This window comes from Triticum dicoccoides, chromosome 3A, assembly GCF_002162155.2.
Source record: "Triticum dicoccoides isolate Atlit2015 ecotype Zavitan chromosome 3A, WEW_v2.0, whole genome shotgun sequence".
Lineage (NCBI taxonomy): Eukaryota > Viridiplantae > Streptophyta > Magnoliopsida > Poales > Poaceae > Triticum > Triticum dicoccoides.
The window spans coordinates 713653054-713676241 of record NC_041384.1 but is presented as its reverse complement, the minus strand read 5'-3'; the positions used below and the strand labels follow the sequence as shown (position 1 = coordinate 713676241).

Below are 23188 nucleotides of genomic sequence, written 5' to 3'. Positions count from 1 at the left end.
CACCCGGCACGCGGCTCCGGGGAGTGCCCCCCTCACGGGCGTCGTTGCCGCCGCCGGCAGCGACGCACGTGAGGGGGGCACTCCCCGGAGCCGTGTGCCGGGCGTTTGCAACCGCCACAACACTTCCAGACTTGTGAGAGACTGCCTACGCAAGATTTGGCGGCATGCTAGCCCCCGGAGGCCGCCGGCCACAGTCGTAGACGCGCGAAGAGCAATCCGCGTAGAGGGAAGTGTTCAGATACTTCTCCATTACGAAAAATTATGAAAAAAATTACCATCGGTCCTATAACACATGTGCCCACGTCTTGTAAATAACTCATGATTTTATCGCGCTCCGAGTATATAATAATATTCACGCCGCATCATTACCGCAGAACGTCTACTACCGTGTCATCGCCGTCCGTGAGGGGGGCCACACACCGGAGACGCCTGCCACCTCTTCGTACATGCCACCACACCGTACGGCATGTATGAGGTCCTGGTGCGACGCTCCGGTGGCATTGCTACCCCCCAGAGCCCCCGTCCCGCCTAACCCTGTAGCGTTTGACCACGGGATCTAGCCCTTTGAGTTTGCATGGACGGGCTTTGAGCAGTGTAACTATCAACCCGGTTGTGTTAGGTCAGCCCATAGGAACACTTTGGAGCAACATCCGGGCCAAATCCACAATAAGATCCCCTCCGTGTAGACCTGACGCGTTTGTTTCCCCCCTCCAGGTGCCGGCGGCGGCGCCGTCCGTGAGGGGGGCCACACCCCGAAGACGCGTGCCGCCTCTTCGGACATGCCACCACACCACCCCGCATGTATGAGGGCCCGGAGCGACACTCCGGTGGCATTGCTACCCCCAGGCCCCCCATCCCGCCTAACCCTGTAGCGTTTGACCACGGGATCTAGCCCTTTGACTTTGCACGGACGGGCTTTGACCAGTGGACCTCTCCACCCGGTTGTGTGAGGTCAGCCCATAGGAACACTTTGGAGCAACATCCGGGCCAGACCCACAGCAAGATCCCCTCCATGTAGACCCGACGCGTCCGTTTCCCCCCCTCCAGGTGCCGGCGGCGGCGTCGTCCATGAGGGGGGGCACACCCTGGAGACACGTGCCGGGCGTTTGCAACCGCCACAACACTTCCTGACTTGTGAGAGGCCGCCTACGCAAGATTTGGCGGCATGCTAGCCCCCGGAGGCCGCCGGCCACAGTCGTAGACGCGCGAAGAGCAATCCGCGTAGAGGGAAGTGTTCAGATACTTCTCCTATTGGAAATATGCCCTAGAGGCAATAATAAATTAGTTATTATTATATTTCCTTGTTCATGATAATCGTTTATTATCCATGCTATAATTGTATTGATAGGAAACTCAGATACATGTGTGGATACATAGACAACACCATGTCCCTAGTAAGCCTCTAGTTGACTAGCTCGTTGATCAATAGATGGTTATGGTTTCCTGACCATGGACATTGGATGTCATTGATAACGGGATCACATCATTAGGAGAATGATGTGATGGACAAGACCCAATCCTAAGCCTAGCACAAAGATCGTGTAGTTCGTATGCTAAAGCTTTTCTAATGTCAGGTATCATTTCCTTAGACCATGAGATGTGCAACTCCCGGATACCGTAGGAATGCTTTGGGTGTACCAAACGTCACAACGTAACTGGGTGACTATAAAGGTGCACTACAGGTATCTCCGAAAGTGTCTGTTGGGTTAGCACGAATCGAGACTGGGATTTGTCACTCCGTGTAAGCAGAGATGTATCTCTGGGCCCACTCGGTAGGACATCATCATAATGTGCACAATGTGATCAAGGAGTTGATCACGGGATGATGTGTTACGGAATGAGTAAAGAGACTTGCCGGTAACGAGATTGAACAAGGTATAGGGATACCGACGATCGAATCTCGGGCAAGTACAATACCGCTAGACAAAGGGAATTGTATACGGGATTGATTACGTCCTTGACATCGTGGTTCATACGATGAGATCATCATGGAACATGTGGGAACCAACATGGGTATCCAGATCCCGCTGTTGGTTATTGACCGGAGAACGTCTCGGTCATGTCTGCATGTCTCCCGAACCCGTAGGGTCTACACACTTAAGGTTCGATGACGCTAGGGTTATAAAGGAAGTTTGTATGTGGTTACCGAATGTTGTTCGGAGTCCCGGATGAGATCCCGGACGTCACGAGGAGTTCCGGAATGGTCCGGAGGTAAAGATTTATATATGAGAAGTCCTGTTTTGGTCACCGAAAAAGTTTCGGGGTTTATCGGTAACGTACCGGGACCACCGGGAGGGTCCCGGGGGTCCACCAAGTGGGGCCACCAGTCCCGGAGGTTTGCGTGGGCCAAGGGTGGTGAGGGACCAGCCCCTAAGTGGGCTGGTGCGCCTCCCACAAGGCCCAAGGCGCAGCAAAGGAGGAGAGAGGGGAAACCCTAGGCTTAGATGGGCCTAAGGCCCACCCTAAGGGGCGCCCCCTCTCTCCCCCTCTTGGCCGCCTCCCCTTTCCCATCTAGGGCTGCTGCCCCCCTAGCGGTGGGAACCCTAGAGGGGGCGCACCCTCCTCCCTCTCCCCTATATATATTGAGGCCTGGGGCTGCCCATAACACGTGATCTGATCTCTGCATGTTGGTGCAGCCCTCCCTCTCTTTCTCCTCATATCCCGTGGTGCTTGGCGAAGCCCTGCAGGATTGCCACACTCCTCCACCACCACCACGCTGTTGTGCTGCTGCTGGATGGAGTCCTCCTCAACCTCTCCCTCTCTCCTTGCTGGATCAAGGCATGGGAGACGTCACCGGGCTGTACGTGTGTTGAACGCGGAGGTGCCGTCCGTTCGGCACTTGGTCATCGGTGATTTGGATCATGACAAGTATGAATCCATCAACCCCGTTCACTTGAACGCTTCCGCTTAGCGATCTACAAGGGTATGTAGATGCACTCTCCTTCCCCTTGTTGCTAGTCTCTCCATAGATAGATCTTGGTGACACGTAGGAAAATTTTGAATTATTGCTACGTTCCCAACAGTGGCATCATGAGCCAGGTCTATGCGTAGTTTCTATGCACGAGTAGAACACAAAGTAGTTGTGGGCGTTGATTTTGTCAATTTACTTGCCGTTACTAGTCTTATCTTGATTCGGCGGCATCGTGGGATGAAGCGGCCCGGACCGACCTTACACGTACTCTTACATGAGACTGGTTCCACCGACTGACATGCACTAGTTGCATAAGGTGGCTAGCGGGTGTCTGTCTCTCCCACTTTAGTCGGATCGGATTCGATGAAAAGGGTCCTTATGAAGGGTAAATAGCAATTGGCATATCACGTTGTGGTTTTTGCGTAGGTAAGAAACGTTCTTGCTAGAAACCCATAGCAGCCACGTAAAACATGCAAACAACAATTAGAGGACATCTAACTTGTTTTTGCAGGGTATGCCATGTGATGTGATATGGCCAAAAGGATGTGATGAATGATATATGTGATGTATGAGATTGATCATGTTCTTGTAATAAGAATCACGACTTGCATGTCGATGAGTATGACAACCGGCAGGAGCCATAGGAGTTGTCTTAATTTATTTATGACCTGCGTGTCAACATAAACATCATGTAATTACTTTACTTTATTGCTAACCGTTAGCTGTAGTAGTAGAAGTAATAGTTGGCGAGGCAACTTCATGGAGACATGATGATGGAGATCATGATGATGGAGATCATGGTGTCATGCCAGTGACAAGATGATCATGGAGCCCCAATATGGAGATCAAAGGAGCTATATGATATTGGCCATATCATGTCACTCTTATTTGATTGCATGTGATGTTTATCATGTTTATACATCTTATTTGCTTAGAACGACGGTAGTAAATAAGATGATCCCTCATTAAAATTTCAAGAAGTGTTCCCCCCTAACTGTGCACCGTTGCTAAAGTTCGTCATTTCGAAGCACCACGTGATGATCGGGTGTGATAGATCCTTACGTTCACATACAACGGGTGTAAGACAGTTTTACACATGCAAAACACTTAGGGTTAACTTGACGAGCCTAGCATGTACAGACATGGCCTCGGAACACAGAGACCGAAAGGTCGAGCATGAGTCGTATGGTAGATACGATCAACATGAAGATGTTCACCGATGATGACTAGTCCGTCTCACGTGATGATCGGACACGGCCTAGTTGACTCGGATCATGTAATCACTTAGATGACTAGAGGGATGTCTATCTGAGTGGGAGTTCATAAGATGAACTTAATTATCCTGAACATAGTCAAAAGGTCTTCACAAATTATGTCGTAGCTCGTGCTTTAGTTCTACTGTTTAGATATGTTCCTAGAGAAAATTTAGTTAAAAGTTGATAGTAGCAATTATGCGGACTAGGTCCGTAAACTCAGGTTTGTCCTCATTGCTTCATAGAAGGCTTATGTCCTTAATGCACCGCTCAGTGTGCTGAACCTCGAATGTTGTCTGTGGATGTTGCGAACATCTGACATACACATTTTGATAACTACATGATAGTTCAGTTAAACGGCTTAGAGTTGAGGCACCGAAGACGTTTTGAAACGTCGCGAAACATATGAGATGTTTCGAGGGCTGAAATTGGGATTTCAGGCTCGTGCCCACGTCAAGAGGTATAAGACCTCCGACGATTTTTTAGCCTGCAAATAAGGAGAAAAGCTCAATTGTTGTGCTTGTGCTCAGATTGTCTGAGTACAACAATCGCTTGAATCGAGTGGGAGTTGATCTTCCAGATGAAATAGTGATGGTTCTCCGAAGTCATTACCACCAAGCTGCTAGAGCTTCGTGATGAACTATAATATATCAGGGACATATATGATGATCCTTGAGATATTCACGATGTTTGACACCACAAAAGGAGAAATCAAGAAGGAGCATCAATTGTTGATGGTTGGCGAAACCACTAGTTTCAAGAAGGGCAAGGGCAAGAAGGGATACTTCATGAAACGACAATTCAGCTGCTGCTCTAGTGAAGAAACCCAAGGTTGAACCCAAACCCGAGACTAAGTGCTTCTGTAATAAGGGGAACAGCCACTGGAGCAGAATTACCCTAGATACTTGGTAGATGAGAAGGCTATCGATAGAAGTATATTGGATATACATTATGCTAATGTGCACTTTACTAGTACTCCTAGTAGCACCAGGGTATTAGATACCGGTTCGGTTGCTAAGTGTTAGTAACTCGAAATAAAAGCTACGGAATAAATGGAGACTAGCTAAAGGTGAGCTGACGATATGTGTTGGAAGTGTTTCCAAGGTTGATATGATCAAGCATCGCACGCTCCCTCTACCATCGAGATTGGTATCAAAACCTAAATAATTGTTATTTGGTGTTTGCGTTGAGCATAGACATGATTGGATTATGTCTATCATGATACGGTTATTCATTTAAGGAGAATAATGGTTACTCTGTTTATTTGAATAATACCTTCAAATGGTCTTACACCTGAAATGAATGGTTTATTGAATCTCGATCGTAGTGATACACATGTTCATGCCAAAAGATAATAATGATAGTACCACCTACTTGTGGCACTGCCACTTAAGTCATATCGGTATAAAACGCATGAAGAAGCTCCATGTTGATGGATCTTTGGGCTCACTCATTTTTGAAAGGTTTGAGACATGCGAACCATGTCTATTGGTGTATATGCATGAAGAAACTCCATGCAAATGGACCGTTTGGACTCACTTGATTTTGAATCACTTGAGACATGCAAATCATACCACATGGGCAAGATGACTGAAAGCCTCGTTTTCAGTAAAATGGAACTAGAAAGCAACTTGTTGGAAGTAATACATTTTGATGTGTGCAGTCCAATGAGTGCTGAGGCGTGTAGTGGATATCGTTATGTTCTTACTTCACAGATGATTTGAGTAGATGTTGAGTATATTTACTTAATGAATCACGAGTCTGAATTATTGAAAGGTTCAAGTAATTTCAGGGTGAAGTTGAAAGATCGTCGTGACAAGAGGATAAAATATCTATGATATGATCATAGAGATGAATATCTGAATTACGAGTTTGGCACAGAATTAAGACATTGTGGAAATTGTTTCACAACTAATACAGCCTGGAACACCATAGTGTGATGGTGTGTCCGAACATCATAACTGCACCCTATTGGATATGATGCATACCATGATGTCTCTTATCGAATTACCACGATAGTTTATGGGTTAGGCATTAGAGACAACCACATTCACTTTAAATAGGGCACCATGTAATTCCGATGAGATGACACCGTATGAACTATGGTTTAGAGAAACCTAAGCTGTCATTTCTTAAAAGTTTGGGGCTGCGACGCTTATGTGAAAAAGTTTCAGGTTGATAAGCTCGAACCCAAAGCGGATAAATGAATCTTCATAGGACACCCAAAACAGTTGGGTATACCTCCTATCTCAGATTAGAAAGCAATAAGGGATTGTTTCTAGAATCGGGTCCTTTCTCGAGGAAAAGTTTCTCTCGAAAGAATTGAGTGGGAGGATGGTGTAGACTTGATGAGGTTATTGAACCGTCACTACAACTGGTGTGTAGCAGGGCACAGGAAGTTGTTCCTGTGGCACCTACACCAATTGAAGTAGAAGCTTATGATAGTGATCATGAAACTTCGGATCAAGTCACTACCGTACTTCGTAGGATGACAAGGATGCGTACTACTTCAGAGTGGTATGTAATCTTGTCTTGGAAGTCATGTTGCTAGACAACAATGAACCTACGAGCTATGGAGAAGCGATGGTGGGCCTGGATTCCAAAATGGCTCGAGGCCATATAATCCGAGAGAGGATCCATGTATGGAAACAAAGTGTAGACTTTGACAGAATAGCTCGATGGTCGTGAGGCTGTTGAGTACAGATGGATTTTGAAAGGAAGACGGACAATGATGGTAAATGTCACCATTAAGAAAGCTCGACTTGTCGTTAAGATGTTTTCCGACAAGTTCAAGGAGTTGAATACGATCAGACTTTCTCACTCGTAGCGATGCTAAGAGTCTGTTGGAATTATGTTAGCGATCACTGCATTATTTATGAAATCTTGCAGATAGGATGTCAAAACATTGTTTCCTCGACGATTTTCTTGAGGAAAGGTTGTATGTGATACAAACTGGAAGGTTTTGTCAATCCTGAAAGATGCTAATAAGTATGCAAAGCTCCAGCAATCCTTCTAAGGGATGGAGTAAGCATCTCAGAGTTGGAATGTATGCTTTGATGAGATGATCAAAGATTTTGGGTTTATACAAAGTTTATGAGAAACTTGTATTTCCAAAGAAGTGAGTGGGAGCACTATAGAATTTCTGATGAGTATATGTTATGGATCAGAAATGATGTAGAATTTCTGGAAAGCATATAGGGTTATTTGGAAAGTGTTTTTCAATGGAAAGCCTGGATTAAGCTACTTGAACATTGAGCATCAAGATCTATAAGGATAGATCAAAACGCTTAATGGTACTTTCAAATGAGCACATACCTTGACATGATCTTGAAGGTGTTCAAGATGGATCAGTCAAAGAAGGAGTTCTTGCCTGAGTTATAAGGTATGAAGTTAAGACTTAAAGCTTGACCATGGCAGAATAGAGAGAAAGGACGAAGGTCGTCCCCTATGCTTAAGACATAGGCTCTACAGTATGCTATGCTGTGTACCGCACCTGAAGTGTGCCTTGCCATGAGTCAGTCAAGGGGTACAAGAGTGATCCAAGAATGGATCACAGTACAGCGGTCAAAGTTATCCTTAGTAACTAGTGGACTAAGGAATTTTCTCGGTTATGGAGGTGATGAAGAGTTCGACGTAAAGAGTTACGACGATCCAAGCTTAACACCTATCCGGATAGCTCTGAGTAGAGATACCGGATACGTATAATGGAGCAACAATTTAGAATAACTCCAAGAAGAACAGTTATTTGAAATGGCTCCAAATAGAGCGTGGTAGCTGCATCTAGGAGATGACATAAAGATTTGTAAAGCACACACGGATCTGAAAGGTTCAGACCCGTTGACTAAAACCTCTCTCACAAGCAACATGATCAAACCTAGAACTCATTGAGTGTTAATCACATAGTGATGTGAACTAGATTATTGACTCTAGTAAACTCTTTGGATGTTGGTTACATGGCGATGTGACCTGTGAGTGTTAATCACATGGCGATGTGAACTAGATTATTGACTCTAGTGCAAGTGGGAGACTGTTGGAAATATGCCCTAGAGGCAATAATAAATTAGTTATTATTTTATTTCCTTGTTCATGATAATCGTTTATTATCCATGCTATAATTGTATTGATAGGAAACTCAGATACATGTGTGGATACATAGACAATACCATGTCCCTAGTAAGCCTCTAGTTGACTAGCTCGTTGATCAATAGATGGTTATGGTTTCCTGACCATGGACATTGGATGCCATTGATAACGGGATCACATCATTAGGAGAATGATGTGATGGACAAGACCCAATCCTAAGCCTAGCACAAAGATCGTGTAGTTCGTATGCTAAAGCTTTTCTAATGTCAAGTATCATTTCCTTAGACCATGAGATTGTGCAACTCCCGGATACCGTAGGAATGCTTTGGGTGTACCAAACATCACAACGTAACTGGGTGACTATAAAGGTGCACTACAGGTATCTCCGAAAGTGTCTGTTGGGTTAGCATGAATCGAGACTGGGATTTGTCACTCCGTGTAAGCGGAGAGGTATCTCTGGGCCCACTCGGTAGGACATCATCATAATGTGCACAATGTGATCAAGGAGTTGATCACGGGATGATGTGTTACGGAACGAGTAAAGAGACTTGCCGGTAACGAGATTGAACAAGGTATAGGGATACCGACGATCGAATCTCGGGCAAGTACAATACCGCTAGACAAAGGGAATTGTATACGGGATTGATTAAGTCCTTGACATCGTGGTTCATCCGATGAGATCATCGTGGAACATGTGGGAACCAACATGGGTATCCAGATCCCGCTGTTGGTTATTGACCGGAGAACGTCTCGGTCATGTCTGCATGTCTCCCGAACCCGTAGGGTCTACACACTTAAGGTTCGATGACGCTAGGGTTATAAAGGAAGTTTGTATGTGGTTACTGAATGTTGTTCGGAGTCTCGGATGAGATCCCGAACGTCACGAGGAGTTCCGGAATGGTCCGGAGGTAAAGATTTATATATGGGAAGTCCTGTTTTGGTCACCGAAAAAGTTTCGGGGTTTATCGGTAACGTACCGGGACCACCGGGAGGGTCCCGGGGGTCCACCAAGTGGGGCCACCAGTCCCGGAGTTTGCGTGGGCCAAGGGTGGTGAGGGACCAGCCCCTAAGTGGGCTGGTGCGCCTCCCACAAGGGCCAAGGCGCGGCAAAGGAGGAGAGAGGGGAAACCCTAGGCTTAGATGGGCCTAAGGCCCACCCTAGGGGGCGCCCCCTCTCTCCCCCTCTTGGCCGCCTCCCCTTTCCCATCTAGGGCTGCCGCCCCCCCTAGGGGTGGGAACCCTAGAGGGGGCGCACCCTCCTCCCTCTCCCCTATATATATTGAGGCCTGGGGCTGCCCATAACACCTGATCTGATCTCTGCCTGTTGGTGCAGCCCTCCCTCTCTTTCTCCTCATATCCCGTGGTGCTTGGCGAAGCCCTGCAGGATTGCCACACTCCTCCAGCACCACCACGCCGTTGTGCTGCTGCTGGATGGAGTCTTCCTCAACCTCTCCCTCTCTCCTTGCTGGATCAAGGCATGGGAGACGTCACCGGGCTGTACGTGTGTTGAACGCGGAGGTGCCGTCCGTTCGGCACTTGGTCATCGGTAATTTGGATCACAACGAGTACGACTCCATCAACCCCGTTCACTTGAACGCTTCCGCTTAGCGATCTACAAGGGTATGTAGATGCACTCTCCTTCCCCTCGTTGCTAGTCTCTCCATAGATAGATCTTGGTGACACGTAGGAAATTTTTGAATTATTGCTACGTTCCCCAACATCTCCATCACGAAAAATTATGAAAAAATTACCATCGGTCCTATAGCACATGTGCCCACGTCGTGTAAATAACTCATGATTTTATCGCGCTCTGAGTATTTAATAATATTCACACCGCATTGTTACCGCAGAACGTCTACTACCGTGTCATCGCCGTCCGTGAGGGGGGCCACACTCCGGAGACGCGTGCCGCCTCTTCGGACATGCCTCCACACCACCCCGCATGTATGAGGGCCCGGGGCAACGCTCCAGGCATTGCTACCCCCCCAGGGCCCCCGTCCCGCCTAACCCTGTAGCGTTTGACCACGGGATCTAGCCCTTTGACTTTGCACGGACGGGCTTTGACCAGTGGACCTCTCCACCCGGTTGTGTGAGATCAGACCATAGGAACACTTTGGAGCAACATCCGGGCCAGACCCACAGCAAGATCCCCTCTGTGTAGACCCGACGTGTCCGTTCCCCCCCGCCCCCTCCAGGTGCCGGCGGCGGCGCTGTCCGTGAGGGGGGACACACCCCGGAGACGCGTGGCGGGCGTTTTCAACCGCCACAACACTTCCAGACTTGTGAGAGGCCGTCTACGCAAGATTTGGCGGCATGCTAGCCCCCGGAGGCCGCCGGCCACAGTCGTAGACGCGCGAAGAGCAATCCGCGTAGAGGGAAGTGTTCAGATACTTCTCCATCACGAAAAATTATGAAAAAAAATTACCATCGGTCCTATAGCACATGTGCCCACGTCGTGTAAATAACTCATGATTTTATCGTGCTCCGAGTATTTAATATTATTCACGGCGCATCGTTACCGCAGAACGTCTACTACAGTGTCATCGCAGTCCGTGAGGGGGGCCACACCCCGGAGATGCGTGCCGCCTCTTCGGACATGGAACCACACCACCCCACATGTATGAGGGCCCGGGGCGGCGCTCTGGTGGCATTGCTACCCCCCAGGGCCCCCGTCCCGCCTAACCCTATAGCGTTTGACCACGGGATCTAGCCCTTTGACTTTGCACGGACGGGCTTTGACCAGTGGACCTCTCCACCCGGTTGTGTGAGGTCAGCCCATAGGAACACTTTGGAGCAACATCCGAGCCAGACCCACAGCAAGATCCCCTCCGTGTAGATCCGACACGTCCGTTCCCCCCCCCCTCCAGGTGTCGGCGGCGGCGCCGTCCATGAGGGGGGGGGGCATACCCCGGAGATACATGTCGGGCGTTTGCAACCGCCACAACACTTCCAGACTTGGGAGAGGCCGCCTACGCAAGATTTGGCGGCATGCTAGCCCCCGGAGGCCGCCAGCCACAGTCGTAGACGCGCGAAGAGCAATCCGCATAGAGGGAAGTGTTCAGATACTTCTCCATCAAGAAAAATTATGAAAAAAATTACCATCGGTCCTATAGCACATAGCCCATGTCGTGTAAATAACTCATGATTTTATCACGCTCCGAGTATTTAATAATATTCACGCCGCATCGTTTCTGCAGAACGTCTACTACCGTGTCATCGCCGTCCGTGAGGGGGGCCACACCCCGGAGACGCGTGCCGCCTCTTCGGACATGCCACCACGCCACCCCGCATGTATGAGGGCCCGGGGCGACGCTCCGGTGGCATTGCTACACCCCCCCAGGGCCCCCGTCCCGCCTAACCCTGTAGCATTTGACCATGGGATCTAGCCCTTTGACTTTGCACGGACGGGCTTTGACCAGTGGACCTCTCCACCTGGTTGTGTGAGGTCAGCCCATAGGAACACTTTGGAGCAACATCCGGGCCAGACCTACAGCAAGATCCCCTCCGTGTAGACCCGACGCGTCCGTTTCCCCCCCCCCCTCTAGGTGCCGGCGGCGGCACCGTCCGTGAGGGGGGGGCACACCCCAGAGACGCGTGCCGCCTCTTTGGACATGCTACCCCACTCCACCCCGCATGTATGAGGCCGGGTGCGACGCTCGGGTGGCCTGCCTAGTCGGAGTGGTCGAGCACGTAATCCTCCCCCTTGGCTACTTGACGATGACTCCTCATAGGGAGGTCGAGGGAGAGGTGCCCCTAGAGGAGGAGGGGCTGGGGGAGAGCCTCTAGAGGGCAAGGTGGTGGGGGGAGAGCCACTACAGGGGGTCGCGGCCAGAAAGAGCGCACCCTCACCGACTTAGGGGTGTTGTCTTCAAGGCCCTCCTCTAGTGAGGTACCCTCTAGGGAGGAGGAGGACAAGGAGGTGGAGGAGGAGGAGGAGGTGGAGGAGGAGGCAGGCGAGGAGGAGGTTGGGGAGGGGGAGGCAGGCGAGGAGGAGGGTGGTGAGGGGGAGGCAGTCGAGGAGGAGGGTGGTGGCAGGGATGATGGTGGTGACGGGAAGGGGGTTGACAACAAGGGGTGGCTGCGTGGTAACGCAAAGCTACCAAAGCAGGTTCCTGCTACTGAGGAGCAGAAGTGGCTCATTGAGTCCACGGGGAAAGAGTAAGTGCCACTTTGTAATAATTTCATTATTTTGCTTGTATCATGCTTATTCCGGTTGTTATTTATTTTGCTTGTCACATGCTAATAGTTCATTCTTTTGCAGCAACTGGATATATTCTAAAGGGGTCCGTATTCCCAACGGCCTGATCACCGTCTTGCTGAAGTTATACTGGCAGGGGTTGTACTGTCCGGATCCAGTCAAGCAGCCGGACCGTCGGGTTTTGGCCACGAGCTGGGACCACTGGGAAGCGGCCCTCCACGCGGACCATGAGACCCATGCCAAGGCCGTGATCGCTACTTTCTGGGTGAGTTCTCTTCAGAAGCACAAGTCCATTCTAGTTTCATGAATGATTTAACTCATGGCTTCTTCCATTCTTGTTTCATGCATGATTGTAGAAATTCTATCGAGTTCTTCCGGAGCACAGGGCCAGAGCGAACCAGATCGTGCTGCACCAATGCAAGAAGAAGGCCCGCCAGATGCAGTACGAGGTGCGCCATGTGGCCATCTCGACATACTACCACAACGTTCTTGGTGTGAAGATGACCAAGGAAGAAGCGCGGAGGATGGGCATTACCGTGGAGAGGCCCCAGTTCTTGGCGGTAAGTATAAAAGATTTTTCATTATGCTTTCATTACCTTGTGGTACATTTCACCGTTTCGTGTTGACATGTCATTATGCTTTTATTATGTAGGTGTGTCCAAATTGGTGTTATGCAAAAGACGAGTCCTGGGCGGCATTGGTGGATCTTTGGTGTGATGAGGCTGGAGCCTGGGCGACTATGAGAATCTAAAATAAGGCTAACCGAGGGAAGGAGGGAGTACATGCTCAGGGAAACCGAAACCACTATCTCCACAAGGCAGTTAATGTATGACTAATCCCATTAAACATTCTTCTTCTTCTATTTACCATCACTTTCTTATGTATGACTAACCTCTGTTTGGTGGTGCAGGAGGAGAAACTGAAGCGGCCACTCTCACACATGCAGGCGTGGGAGATCGCCCATACGCGGAAGGACTCCAAGCCTGGCGAGCCCAAGTACTACGGCAAGAAGACCGCGGGGAGGAAGAAGTCCTACTCCGAAGCGTATCTGAAGTTACATCCTGACACACCTGACCCCATTGCGGCGGATCTGGACGAGGGGCGGTGGTGAGCATGGGGCCCAAGGAGCACGGTCGGGAGGCGGTTCTCGATGATGTGATCACTCCTACTATCTCCTACACACAGCTCCTCGGATCGACCCGAGCCTGAGCCAGCGCACGAGCCAGCCAGTGACCAGTGCACAGTCCCTCTTTCAGGAGCAAACATCTGTAAGTATTTTCTCTCTTATCTTCATTGCTCACTTTATTTTCCGCATTTAGTAGTTTTATGAGTTTCATCATGTCATACCGTAGGCCTACCTGGAGTACACACGCCAGGAGACCATGGTGTGGCATGAGAGGCTTTATGAACACCAAGTGCAGAGGGATCGCCAGATGCAGCGGGCTTTTCAGGAAATGGTGGCCGGCAGGTGTCCTCAGTTGCAGCCAGCACAATGTCCTCCAGCACAACCAGTGCTGCTGACTTTTGAGGAGTTTGTGGCACAGAACACTAGCCCGTCGCTGGTTAGTTCATCCCCAATCTATTCACCCAAAGCATGCCATGCCTTTCAACACAGTCATATATCCCGTTAATATGTCTTTTCAACATCCAAGGAACAGGTGGATCTACCGTTGGTGGTGGTCTTCGCAGCACTCCCGAGACACGGAGCCCGACCACTCCGATCCACGGAGGCGGAGGCGGAGGTGGAGGCGGTCTTGGCGGTAGCGCTGCCGCTAGCAGTGACGACCTGGGCTTCGGCGGTCTTGGCGGTGACGACCTCCGCGGTGCTCGACGTCCTGGCGCTTAAGCCTTTGGGTCACATTGTGGCTGTCTTGGTGGTGATGATACTTATATGCTAGTGATGTTTCTTATTGTTGTTTTTGAGATTCTTATATGCTTTGGTGGTGATGATACTTATATGTTTATGCTTTGTGATGCTTCTTATGATGTGTGATGATGAATTTGTTGTGTGATGCTGCTCCTTATTGTTATGTGATGCATATATTGCTGTATGATCCTTATATATGTTGTATATATTCAAATGAATTGAGCTGAAACAAAACAGAAAAAAGAAAAAAACAGGCAGAAGCTATGCCGCCGGCTAGGCCGTCGGCATAGAGCTGGCGTGAGCTCCCAGTGGCTGACACGCGGCAAGCCTAGCCATCGGCATAGTTTCAAACTAAGCCGACGGCCAGGTTGTTGGCATAGCCCTGCCCTAGGAGAGCCCAGTTGCTGCCACGTGGCAGGTCTATGCCGACGGCCTGGTCGTCGGCTTAGTTTGAACCTATGCCGACGGCCAGGCCATCGGCATAGACCTGCCCCAGGGGTGACGCCTGCTCGCCACATGGCACGTCTATGCCGACGACATAGTTTCAAACTAAGCCGACGGCTAGGCCGTTGGCGTAGACCTGCCACGTGGCGAGCAGGCGTTGGTCAGAACTTGACGGCGGCCGCTGTTAGGAGGTAACGTTGCCGACGGCCGGGGCCGTCGGCATACATGTACGGACACAGTCGGGATAGGTCCTATGCCGACGGCCTTTCTATGCCGACGGATATTTTGCCGACGGCCCTATGCCGACGGGAGCCGTCGGCATAGGCCTGTCCCGACGGCCAGTCAGGGCTATGCCGACGGCCAGGGCCGTCGGTATAGGGTGCGATTCCGGTAGTGTGCGTTACAGCATATGATTTACTTCATGACACAGTGAGAAATAGAAGATTAACTTGAGACCATAGTACGAACTGAACTCTGACATCATAGTTTACGAGTCTGGAATAAACATCGAGTCCGAAAGAAAGCTGTTTCAAATAAACAAATGGCAAGGCAAACGCAATGTGCTCGACTGTATTGGTTGGAAAAGAAGTTGCACCGGAGATGGAGGCACGCACAACTGAGTACATGTCGACGAAATTTATTAATGCAATGTGCTAACTGCAATGCCCCATGTGAATTGCTCAGTTAAATGTTACAGAAGAAGAAAACATAGTTCATCCAACTAGAGAAGTTGCACATATTACTACGGTAGTGGGTTGCTTGCTAATCTGTACCACATTATATGAGACCTTGTCTTTTCCAAAAATAGGAGACCTTGTACGTGGCAAGCAAAAGTAACTACTGATCCTATGTGCTTATTCACCATAAGTAACTAAGGTGAAAATCACATTGCAGTTCTGTTGGCATTCCAGAATTTAGGTAAGACATATACAAATGTGGATTGTCGAAGTAAAAACACTAGTACTTTTTTAATACTGAGCCAGACTGCCCACTGTTTTAAAGCTGAGCAAGCTATCAATGTCAAGAGCGTTCAACCGGTCAGCTTAGTAAGGAACCAACAAACAGAAAATGTGGAGAGCGTTCACATTAGGATCAAGCAAAGAAGAAATTCCTACTCGACGCAACTGTCTGCAAAATTGCAGCTCGAGTTAAACGGATCACATACAAACAAAGAAAATAAAAGAGCATGCATTTTTACCAAGAAAGCTGTATGCATTGTTACTGGATCAGATACCATTTTCATTAATCAGAACGACCATACCAGAGCCGAACTGATACTTTTTTGCTGCCTATTCGTTGCGTGTTGGCTGATGCAAATAATAAGGCCTTGCAACCCAAGTCAAGCATAAAGATTCTCCTCATTATGATCGCCTTTGTGCAATTCCTCACCTAGAGTCGTCACTTTGGTGACACACACACACAGCAAACCGGCAGCATGACTGCTATGGCAAACGCAACTACCAATACCATGCATCCCGAGCTGCTGGAGGCGGCGTGCCATGCATGGCAGCTGCCGGGAACTGACGAACCTTCTGAACGGAGGAGCGGCCAACGTGCCTATTGAGGTCGTCGTCGACATCGACCGCCCCGGGCGCTCAGCAGCGTCGTCCTTGCTCCTGGAAGGGGTAACCCCAGACGGGGACTCCGCACTCCACATCGTAGCAGCCTACGGGTACCAGATGAAAGCCAGGGCGGTCTACGACAAGGCACCACACCTCTTGGGCGCACGCAACAGCGGCGGCAGGACGCCGTTGCACTGCGCCGCTAGAGCCGGTCATGCCCCGATGGCCGCTCTCCTCATTGAGCTGGCCAGAGGGGAAGAAGTCGCCGGTGAAGATGGGAGGGTGGAGACGCTGGTGAGGATGCAGAACGAGCTCGGGGAGACAGCCCTGCATGAGGCCATCCGCGCTGGTCACATGCTCACGGTGGCTGAGCTGATGACGGCGGACCCGTTCCTCACTCGCGTTCCGGAGAACGGAACCTCGCCGTTGTTCCTCGCCGTCTCTCTGCGACATGAAGAAATTGCGCGGGAGCTCTACGAGAGAGACAAGAAGTTGTCATACTCCGGGCCAGATGGACAGAATGCTCTTCATGCCGCAGTTCTTCGAAGCAGAGGTACCTGACTTCTATGCCACTCTGTTGTGATCATAAAAATGATTGTATTTAATTTGCTACTCCCTCCATCCCAAAATAAGTGTTGTTGATCTAGTACAAAATTTGTACTAATTTAGTATTAAATCTGCGACACTTATTTTGGGACGGAGGGTGTATATATGAGTACAATACAACTTAACATTTTGAATGTAAGATAATTGTATTTACTTAGCATGTCAGATATGCTAGAGCATTCTTTTCCTCTTCTACATGATCAATCCAAATGTACCTTTCACACGGCTTTTTGCATATTTCACTGTTTGACACAGAGAGGACCAAATTGCAGATATGACAGAATTACTAATGAACTGGAACAAGGAGCTTACTAAAAAGCGAGATCAACTTGGAAACACACCTCTACACTTTGCGGTATCATTAGAAACGGGCACACGTGGTATGCTTCCCCAATATGCCATGCCAGTGGTAAACGGGACTAGTATTACAAGTTTTCTGAACGTAGTGGAAACACCAATGGACCTTACCATGCAAATATTGGAGGCAGATGCATATTCAGCATATCAACCGGATGAGGAAGGATCATTCCCCATACATGTCGCTGCTTTAGCAGGGAGACTTTCATCTGTCATCATCTTACTTTTAAAGTGTCCAGGTTGCGCCAGCCTACGTGACACCCGTGGGAGAACTTTTCTCCATGTTGCTGTCATGAAGAAAAGATATGATATAGTTCGGTATGCCTGCCAGACACCCATGTTTTCATCAATTATGAACAAGCAAGATAATGAAGGAAACACTGCACTACATCTAGCTGTGGAGGTTGGGGATTGGTGGAGTTTCGCTTGTCTCTTCGCAAACAAAGAAGTAGATTTGAATCTACCAAACAACAAGCAACATACCCGGCGAGAAATTTCAGTTAGCAGTACTCCCACAGGGTTGTACTGCCTACTGGTAAACTACTTCCATTCCTTTCATTCAGTACTTTATTTTCTAGATTCAGAGAAAAAAATAGGAAGTTGATAAGTTGATATTGCTTCTTTTTTTCTGATCTGCAGCACTCGCGGATTTTGATACAACAAGCTCTAATATCTGCCGATGCTACACTTCATATTTGTCGGCGGGATATCATGAAAAAAGGACCTAGTACCCAATCTGATGATAAGATTGACGCGGTAATATCAAACTCAACACAATTTCTCGGCCTTGGCTTAGTATTAATTACAACAATGGCTTTTGGTGCTGCTTTCGCCTTACCTGGGGGTTACAGAGCTGATGACCACCTTAAGGGCGGCAAGTCGGAGTGCAGGCCGTTCGCAACTACTCCTGGGATACTATCTTCATGCTTTATGATGAAATTAAACAGTGTTAGGAAAAACTTTAAAATAAATAATGTGTACATTGAACCCCTCTCCGGTCTGAAAAATGTTCGGATGCAATAGCAAGTCCAAGTTCTACTCAAAGAAGTAGATGATGATACAGATTGGTACATTGAAACAACACAGCTGAACTCCCGATTTGTTTGATGAAACTATTTGATGAACCAGCATGACAAATACATAGAGACAGAGAAAACAAGGACCAAGCGATACAAACATACTGAAATTTCACGAACTGAATGTTGACGTGTCTCGAATAAAAATGAGTTTGCAGCTAGCTGCTACCTGCTAGGAACAAAGCAATGCAGTGAGTGGTTAAAGTAGATAAACAACCCAGCAGTACTCAGACGCTGGTTCTTGAATCGCTGGACGGAAGCAAGAAGAAGATTCAGACATTAGTGGACAGATTGAGAGCTTCATCTCGTTGCTGGAGGAAGACGGATCAGACGGCAAGGTGAACACAGACGCAGTCCTCTAGACTGTCTTTGGTTGGAGCGGAAGCAGGACGGGAGTCGGAGGCTCTTGCACGGTCGAGTCCATGTCATCGAAATTTATGAGCTCTACTGCGATGTGAAAGAATTACATGTCAATGTCTCAGTTGAATGTTCCAGAAACAAAAACAGAGTTCACTCAAGTATAGGAAAATGGAAAATTATATGCTACAGTAGTGGTGAATTTGCTTTGCTAATCTGTGCCACCTACGCACCATAAGTAACCAAGGCGAAATTCACATTGCATTTTTCTTTGAACTTGAAGCAGACGGGCACGTAAGCTCTTATTGAACTTGCTAGCAGAATAAAACATGGTAAAGGAGATGCTGCGGAATGGTACCTGTCTGCAGTATTTTGATGGCTCGAGCCCTTGATCTGAAATTGAAAAGAGAAGAAGGAAGATGAATGCTAAACACTTGCTGGATGAAAAAGGAAATCTGAACAATCGGCGAAACACAAACCTCAGCGCCTGCAGCTTCGGCATGTTCCTCTGACTGAAATTGAGAAATAGAGAGAGGAATGAACATTTAATTTGCCACGTGGTGGATCACAGCACAGGGATGGGAAGAAGCGCATGCATGATGCCTCGAGGTGCAGTTGTGTACCTTCTCCGATCGATGTGCCCTCAGGGAAGGAGGATACGAAGGTCCGGGCAGTTGGGATGGTCACTCGCTGCAGCCCTCAGCGCAGCCTCTGCTTCCTTCACCTCTGAATCGCTGGATTCAGTACGGTGAAGGCAGACCTCAACGATCTCGAGGGAAGGGAGGTGCCCCATGCCCAAATCCATGTCGTCACGGCTGATCCACTTAGCCGGGAAGGGAAACTCAAGGTGTTTAAGCCTTGGGGCGGCTCCTCGAGGGAATGCTGACGGCATCACAGGAATATGAATGAAGGATAAGTTGGTCGCACATGGGAAGGCATCAGAGGTAAGGAACATCTTCACTGCGGAACTGAAGCAGAAAGCAGAACAACCAGAGCTGGAAATTATTGTGACGCCCTTTCTTGATAAGCTCTTGGTGATATCCACATTGAACCAGAGGTAACGAAGAGTGGGCAGCATCCCAAGAAGCTGAATATCCTCTGGTCGCAGTTCAAACACCGATATCACAAGGTAGGAGAGGAGAGGAAGAAATGTCGGGTTAATAAATGAAGGCAGTGTTTCGAAAGCGGCGCCATATACGTAAAACTCTAATTTGCGGAGCTGTGGAGGGGGCACCCAGCCTTCCTGCAAGAAATCCAATGCTCCACCTAGAATACATAGTCTTTCCAACCTATGCAAATTACTTAGGCATTTCGCCAAAGTTTTTCCCATGCTTTCATCAAGAGGACTACAATGCCATTCAATCACGAGCACCTTCAACTTGATCAGATGGCACACCTCTTTCACCATGTGTAGGTCATCATCGCCAATATTCAGTCTGTATCATGGTTTTCAATTTCAGTTTCAGAAAAATTTCAGCACCAACCGAAATCACTGAAATTCAATAAATTTCAGTGATTTCAGTTTCCATTTCAGCCAAATGATCGAAATATTCACTTGAATTCAATTAAAAATTTGAATTTTTTTAAAAAATATTTTGAAAAATATTGGAATTGTTGTTCTATACTGAAATTGCTGAAATATTTTGGTCGAAACATAATATTTCAGTGTCGACTGAAATTACTGAAATTCAATGAATTTCATCAAAATCTCACTGAAAGTGAAAACCATGGTCTGTATAGCACTTCTAGGGACGTCAGGCTAGCAATCCCAGATGGAAGCTTCATCCACCAATCAGTATATAGGCACATTAGATTCCTTAACCAAACAATGCTTGATGGCAATTCACATATATTTTTAGTTCCTCTCAAGTCCAGTGTTTGCAGAAATTGCAGCTTTCCTATATCCACCGAAAACTCTTCAACACATGTACCTCTTAGCCCTAGGTACCTCAAGTGTAACAAATTGTCCATGTGCCCAATATCCGAAATGGTACAACCTTCTAAAGCCATCACACCCAGCCCTTTAGAACTTGAAACAAGCGGCATTTGGTGACCGGCATTTGATAATCTGCGAACCTTGCTTTGCGGGTTGGGCAGTTTTCTCTTAGTACCATCCAATATAGTGACAAAGTTTTCTTCACTTGACAAGGAACATATGATGTCAAGCACCATGTCATGCACAGGACAAGCTTCTGCCCTTCCCTCTCCATCAATGTCTACTGCCTGGACCATGTTTCTATTTATAAGCTCATTAAAATAGCACTCACCGAGCTCATATAAACTAGCTTCATGTGTTTCATTGCAAATAAACCCTTCCGCGATCCACCTCCATATAAGCTCATCTCTCACAATCTTGTGATCTTCTGGAAAGATACTCAGATATAACAAACAAGGCTTCAGATATGAAGGAAGATCATAATAGCTGAATATCTTCTTCATCTCCTCAACATCGGGATCTTCTGTAAGTCCTCTACCAATGGAGTTGAGCAAACCATGCCACTGATACTTTGTTTTTATTTGACAATTGCTAGCAAGAAGACTTGCTATAGTAATAATGGCTAGTGGTATCCCTCCACATTTCTTCAAGATATCTTCGGATACTTGCACAAATTCATGAGGACATTCTTTTTCATGAGAAAATACTCTTTTATAGTAGAGTCTTCTTGCTACATCATTGGAAAGAGCTCTCATTCTGTAAATGTCATCACTAGATGAACAACATGCTTTAGACACACTGACAATACGAGTTGTTGTTATTAGCCGACTGCCGATACTTTTCTTGAAAAATGCACACTTGATTATTTCCCACACCTTTTTATCCCATATGTCATCAATTACAATGAGGTACCTGCATAGATGCTCTCAAGAGTCAGTTAAAAAATTGATCGGTGAAGATACATATGCAAGGAGACTATTATTAAATGATATCCAAGTGAAACTTCATCAATTATACTCAAAAATGTCTATATAGAAAGTATATGGAACTATATAGAGTGGATCAAAGATTGCTATCAAAACACATATATATACTAAGGCAAATGTTTCATGATTTTACTTGAAGAAAATGCCTACTGGTATGTAATAGGAAAATGAAGGATACCTCTTGTCATTAAGAAATCTAATGATCTCGTCAATGAGATGTGTTTCATCCCTTACTTCATCATAAATCTTTCTATACTTGTCGTTATCAAGCTCAAAGAGAATATCCTTCAAGATTTTTTTCATGTCGGGATTCTGAGAAATTGTAACAAATGCTCCACAATCAAATTGCCCTTTGATCTTGTCATACGCTGCTTTGGCAAGAGTTGTCTTGCCTAAGCCGCCAAACCCAACAATAGAGACCGTCTTCTGTGGATGGTTCAGCCAATCATCACCCTTGATCAACATGTTGATCAATTCATCCCGTGTATCTTCAATGCCAACAAGGTCTGTGACATCTTTGTATAGAGTCATGACACGAGGGTCAATGCTTGCACCAGCACCGGTGGCATGCACAAGCTCGTACCTTTGACATAGCTCAGCCAATTCTTTAGCCTGACCAACCGCTTCTTCTAGAGCTTCGGATATTCGATGGAGATTCTTGCCCTTCCTGAATAATTTGATGGTCTTCTTGAGTAACTTCTTGACTCTATTCTTTGGGTTGGCTGGCTCACCACCATCCTGCACATGCACCATGAAGGTGTCAATGATGTCCTCCATTTGGTAGGACAACTCCTTCACCTTTTCTGCCCAAATCTTGACCCCCTCGCCGAGCTCATCTGGTGGCGCACCTTGGCCACCGTGCGGAGGGCAGAGTGCATCAATGTGAGCTCTATGATGAGAGACTCGATGCCTTTCTTCACCCGCTTCTCCAGGGTGAACTCGCCGACAAGCAAATTGGTGAGCCTTGGGAGTAGAGGGCTGATGGGCCCCATGGCAATCTCCATGGCTCGACCTCACTACACACGTTTGTGGTATTGCTTTGGGCGGAAGAGAGAGCTCTACTATTGTGACATGGTTAGTAGGAAGGATCCCTAGCAATGTTTGTTCGACTGTCCTAAAAATGAAGCGAAAGAGTGTTAAAGAGGAGGCTCAAGCTCAATGCGATCTTGAGATGGGCGAAAAATGCCCTTGGATGCCACTTCGACTGCAGTAACGGGTTAAATTACACCGTGTCACTGGTCTCCATGCACGCACTTTACTCGCGTGCTGTCACGCCAAAGAGAAATGCGAGGAGAGATTCCTCTTGCTCCCTAGGCCATGTGTACATGTGAGCAACTCTAGTTAATTACTCCACCCATGCAATGTTTAAACGCCTGCCCGTTTCTTTGGCACTTGTGAAATCGTATGTTGCGATCTAAGTATGCCTCTGAGCATGTGCACTAGTTTAGTTCGCATTGCCTAGAGATGACTCTGAGAAGATGCATTAGTTTGCATTAGACGGTCTGACACCTCTGTGGGATTAATCAAATTAGGCACCACCATGCGTACCCAT

The 23188-nt window shown here is 47.6% G+C and overlaps 2 pseudogenes; one reads left to right on the top strand and one right to left on the bottom strand.

The window, feature by feature from the left end:
- Positions 1 to 16191: 16191 nt before the first annotated feature.
- Positions 16192 to 18304, top strand: LOC119273066 (annotated as a pseudogene).
- Positions 18305 to 19357: 1053 nt separating this feature from the next.
- Positions 19358 to 22640, bottom strand: LOC119273065 (annotated as a pseudogene).
- Between the last annotated feature and the right edge of the window lie 548 nt (positions 22641 to 23188).